The 6,013-nt window shown below is 36.1% G+C and overlaps 1 non-coding gene across 1 annotated transcript; it reads left to right on the top strand.

Annotated features, from left to right (window-relative positions):
- Window positions 1-313: 313 nt before the first annotated feature.
- Window positions 314-420, top strand: LOC141694442 (small nucleolar RNA R71). The gene has a single exon (XR_012563748.1). It is a non-coding gene; the product is annotated as a small nucleolar RNA R71 (small nucleolar RNA).
- The last annotated feature ends 5,593 nt before the right edge of the window (window positions 421-6,013 follow it).

The following is a 6,013-nucleotide window of genomic DNA, read 5'->3' as shown; positions in this document are numbered from 1 at the left end:
ACCTGCACAAAGCTCACAAACCATAGCTATTTGATTAACTCCATACGTAGCCAGAGAATCAACCTTTATTGATAGCGCTTGGAGCTGGGCTGCAATAGCGGTGGCTGCATCAACTTCCAGAATACCTGCTACCTTGCCTGACGTCATCCTCTGAGTTGGGTTTTGATGCTCATTTGCAGCCATCGTCTCTATAAGATTATACGCCTCAGCATAGCTTTTAGCCCATAAGGCGCCTCCAGCTGCTGCATCGAGCATGGGCCGAGATTGGGCCCCCAAACCATTATAGAAACCAGTGATCACCATCCAATCCGGCATTCCATGATGTGGACATTTTCTCAACATTTCCTTGTAGCGTTCCCAAGCCTCGCACATAGATTCTGTAGGTTTCTGCGCAAACTGAGTAAGAGCACTCCTCATAGCAGCAGTCTTTGCCATCGGATAAAACTTCACCAGAAACTTTTGCGCAAGATCTTGCCACGTAGTGATGGACCCAGCTGGTTCAGAATGTAACCAGTCTTTAGCCTTGTCCCTCAGTGAGAATGGGAAAAGCCTCAACTTGATAGCCTCATCAGTCACGCCATTATACTTAGAAGTGCTGCAGATCTCGACAAAATTCCTTATGTGCATGTTGGGGTCTCCAGTTGCCGCTCCTCCAAAAGAAACAGAATTCTGCACCATCTGAATAGTGCCCGGCTTGATTTCAAAGGTGTTAGCTTGAATAGCCGGATGAAGGATGCTTGACTGAATGTCATCAATTTTAGGCCGAGAAAAATCCATAAGAGTTGGATCAGCTTGAACAATACGATCTCCCATATTTACTGGTTCTTTCTGCTCAGTTCCTGAATCTGAATCCTCAAAATCTAACTTCTCCGGAATATCAAGAACTTCGTCTGTCTCCTCAGCTGTATCTAAAGTCCTCTTGCGAGTATGAGAACGAGTTTGCATAAACGCTTGCTAAAGTACCTGAGACACAACCGGAAAAAAAAAATTAAGTAACTACTACGTCCTAATTACTGAGTCCTAATGACCAATGATGGTAAGTACATAAACTAAACAAATACGCCGAGTCCCCGGCAGCGGCGCCAAAAACTTGTTAGGGTGAAAACACGCACTAATATTCACGCAAGTATACGCGTTCGCAGGTAATATAGAATACTTTCTAGTTCGTTCCCTCAGAGACTCAGACTAAATTATTGTCTAATTAAACTCACTCACCAATGTATGATTACTTCTCAATGTTAAGACACTAACACTTAAAATTGTTGATTAAATATTAACTATAATTAACTACTTAATTAATCACTTAACTAACACTTCAATTTATCAATAATAAAACACTCATGAGATCACAACTTCATTATTACTTCCTTCTATAGCCATTGTTATTACCTTTAGCTTGTGACAGTGATGATATTAATCGAATAACACGAAACTGATAAAAGCCAACTTTCATTGTACTAATACCATTCTACCAAGCATCCACAATTAAGATAGAAGTTGAATAGTCATCAATTATGTTGAGTTCCCATATGTCTACAGAAATTGACAACACAACGATTTAAGCACAAGTTATTCCTTTTGATTACATAGGGCAAATAAAACTGTTAGAGTTACCCACTAATCATGCACAACGTACATGAACCTATGCTAGCATGGCAAGTTCTAAATCTCAAGATCCACCGTCGCTTCACAAGAGATTAACACCCTATCTTATATGTTCGCGACGCACATAAGACGAATACGCACAACCAATACTAGATATCATGCAATCATCACACACTAAAGTATTAAACAATTAACTAAAGAATTCCATAATAAATCCGTTGCAACCCCATGATCATGATTAGCCCATAATAGCACTTATCGTCATCAGGGGTTCATATGAAATCATGATAAACAAACACAAGAAAATAATAACTAAGCTAATTATATTAAAACAGAGTACGTCACAAGAGTAAATAAGTTCAAAGCAAGAAAACTAGCATCCAACGTTACAATGAAACAAGAATCACAAGAATATATGCTTCCTCTTCGTTGCGGTGTGCTAAATCGGTCTTCTTCCTTATCTCCTTCGATCCTTGCGTAAAAACACAATCTTCTTTTTTCCACACTTGTGAAAAACGTCTCAAATTTACTTATATAATAGTCCCATAAAACTCAGATTACATAGAAGTGGAAACCAAACAGAAATAGAAGTCCTAAAATAATTTGTCTTTTTTCCCGACCCTGCGCGGCCGCTCAGCAATGCTGAGCGGGCGCTTAGACCTCTTCTGGAAAAATTCTGATTTCGCTCCGTTTCTTCGCCGTAATCTGCCCGTTTCTTTCCTCTCGCAATGGTGAACACATGCCAAGGCTTATTCTTGATGATTCCTCCCCCGAAATGCAACTAAAACCCTGAAATGCATAAACACTAGAAAAACGCATTAAATACACAAAATACTTGATTTCAAGACACCAATTTAAGCCATTTTAAGACGCTCTAAGTGGTATAAAATGCCACTTATCAGCCAGAAATGGAAGATATACTTTTCCTAAAATGGAATGATTAGTGATAGTTTACTAAAGTGAATAGCATCTCTTATTATACACTGTGTAAATCAGCAGTTAACTATCATATAAAGTTAACACTGGTCTTTTGTTAGATGTAACAATTTAGATCGGAAAAATCTTGTAATTCTCTCAAGGAAGAAGCTAAGCTCTTTATCAACAAAGAGCCTAGAAATTTTATAGCAAAACATTCTTAATTTTAATATAAAACTAAGTGAGTTTTGAAAGATATGTGTCCACTGTTCATACTTGTTTAATTTCAGTATTAACACATTTCACTACAAGATTTAATTTACTTTGTTCACCACCTTAAATATTCAAGAAAAGCAGAAAAACACAAAAACACATTCATCCCCCCCCCCTCTGTGTGTGATTCATTACCTAACACAGTCAGCATCTTGAAGAGCTTCATCCACTATCTTTCGTTTACTCTGAGATAGAAAGAATGATAGAGACATTCATTTTAAGTGGCTTTTCTTATCTTTACATCACTATTAGGATTTTCAATTATAAATAAGGAGGATGTAATTAAGTCCATTTTCTTGCAGAGGAAAGTTGACTCCTCGAAGTAGATCTGCCCCCATGATCCATGACGTTTACTTTTTAATCTTGATGTGTATCATCATCATATCCTCAAGCTCCCCCTAAATTAGTGCTTCTAGAATTATCAAGATTTGTTCCATCAGTATTTGAGGAATTAGAGTTCGATGAATTATCTCCTGATATATCTTCAGTGGTATCACTTGAACACGACTCTTATTGTTTCTTATGTTGCTCCCCCTCAATATGTGCTTCAGTATTTATAGTAACACCATTAACAAATGGCTCATCAGAGTTCAGTGTGATATCAGGATTTGTAGTATCAGTATTTGAGAGTATATAAGGATTTAACTGTTCAGCATATGGTACTTCTTTTTTAAATCTCAGTTGTTCTTGATCATTGACATCTTCTTAACCTGTGATCTTCTTGTCATTAAAAGATACATGAATAGATCCATGACCACTCTTGTTCTCAGATTATAAGCTCTGAAAGCTTTTTTAATAGTGGATATTGTTAGATATGTTTGTGATGTCATGTCTAATCTGTTGTGTTTAGTTTCAAAACTTAATATAATGAATTACTGGAAACCAGAACTTACTGAAATCAGAACTTATATCAGAACTTAAGGCTGTCAGGATTTATATCAGGACTTAAGTGTGGATACTTCAGATAAGGAAAGTAGCTGATTTACAGGAAAGGATCGTGACTAAAACAATAGAAGATATGCATGAAGAGTTAAAAGACTAGAAGACTTGTAGAAGATAATATCTGATTGATATATTTTAGGAGACAGAATTATATTCCATATCAATTAGAAGATATCTTGTAACTGTGTACTATATAAACACAACGTAGGGTTTACATTATATGTGTTATCATTCACGAGGAAGATTATACATTGTAACCTATCAGCTCTTAGTGATATTGTTCATCACTGAGAGAGAACAATTCTTCTATTATAACAAAGTTTATTATATTGAATATACTTGATTATTGTTACATATTTATGTTCGAAATTGATTTGATTGTATAAATACTATATTCAACCCCCTTCTATAATGTTGTGTGACCTAACAAGTGGCATTAGAGCTTTTCTGTTGATATACAAACAGTGAGATCCAGTCTACAATCATGTCTGAAGAAACACAAATTCCAACTAAGCCCACCAAAACTCAAGATACTCAAAACAATCAAACCCACAGTTGATATGATAACTCAATCAAATATGAGGAGGAATCTCCTAAAGTGATTGTCTCAAAGACAGTTGCTCTTAAAGCTGAGGAGGAATCTCCTAAAGTGATTATCTCAAAGAGGGGCAAAGGAAAGGCTCTCATCATACAGTCTGATTCAAAGTCATCATATTCTGATGATGATGATTCAAAATCTAAAAATTTATCTGAAATGGATGTTGATGCAGAGATGATGCAACTTTGTGCTCTTATGGTGAAGGATATCACAAAGATAGCCTACAAGAAATTCATAAAGGGCAAGAAGTTTTCCAGGATAGGTGGAAGTTCTGAAAAGAAAGGGTTCAGAAAGTCTGATGGCAAAGGAGGAAAGTCTTACAGAGGAGACAACTCAAATGTCAAGTGCTACAATTATGGTGAAAGAGGCCACATCTCTCCTGACTGCAAGAAGGGAAAAAGTGATAAAGGACAGTCACTTATCACAAAAGAAGAAAAACTGGGCAGACACTTCAGATTCTGAAGATGAGGTAAACTATGCCTTGCTGGCAAATGCTGATAGCAGTTCTGATGCTGCTGAATTAAAGGTACCTCAATCAACTCTTGTTTTTCATACTGATGATATTTCTGAGCTAAGATTATATCTGAAAACCATGTTCATTAGTTTTAGAGATCAGACTTTAACAAATGAAAGATTAACATCTGAAAGTCTTGCTCTTAGAAACAGAAATGACTATTTAGAAAAAGAGTTAGTTATACTTCATCAAACTCAAAAAGAAAGATAAGGCTTTGAATGTTAGAGATGAAGTGCTAAAATTGATTAAATCTCTTAAATCTGAACTTGAAAAGGAAAAGGAGATAATCAAAACTTGGACTGACTCTGGAAGAACAACTCAGAAAATCTTAGAAAATGGAAATTAGAAAGAAGGACTAGGTTATCTAGATGATAAAGAAGAAAAGGAAACTGTGTCATCTAAACCAAACTTTACCAAGAAAGGTGAAAAGCCTAAAGTTAATCCTATCAAATTTGTGTCAAATTCTGATAAGTTAAAATATGAGAAGATGATAGACTCTAAAACAGAAGTCAAAGAAAAGTCAACTTCTGACAAGTTAAACAAACCAGCTTCAGTAAACATAGGTTTAATGACAAAGAAGCAGCTTAAGTGTGGCGCCCTCCAAACCCGGGTCAGAAGTTTGGGGTTCACACACACATCTTAATTATAACCTGCTTATAGCAATAATAAAGATAATAATAATATATGCAATGACCCTACTTACCAATCAACACGGACCGCAACAGGTTAAAGTATGCACACAAGCCAAACACACTAATATATTACAAACCGTTCAAATCCCAACTATTTCAAATTCAAACTGAGTATTAAACATTATTACAAACTTTTACAAACTTAAATTATTCCAAAAGAAGCCTACTAGCTCAGCTTTCTCAACCTGAACCCCTAGCTCTCGCGCTGGACTGGGGATCCTCTTTACCAACTGGTTTCTTTTTAACTGGAAAGAATATAAACAACATCGCACGAATGAGCTAACTAGCTCAGCAAGTCACAATGACAAAACTGAAAATAATGATCATCAGGTGAATATGTTTATGATATCAAGTGAATAATGGATTATGATTTAGAATTGGATATTATACTTTTAATTTAAAAACCAAGGTTAGGCTGCTGATCAGTCACGCACTAACCCCGAGCAAGGCACACAGCATTGCTCTAACTACTGG

This window comes from Apium graveolens, chromosome 10 (assembly GCF_009905375.1).
Source record: "Apium graveolens cultivar Ventura chromosome 10, ASM990537v1, whole genome shotgun sequence".
Lineage (NCBI taxonomy): Eukaryota > Viridiplantae > Streptophyta > Magnoliopsida > Apiales > Apiaceae > Apium > Apium graveolens.
The sequence above is the reverse complement of the archived record's forward strand: the minus strand, read 5'-3'. Positions and strand labels throughout refer to the sequence as shown.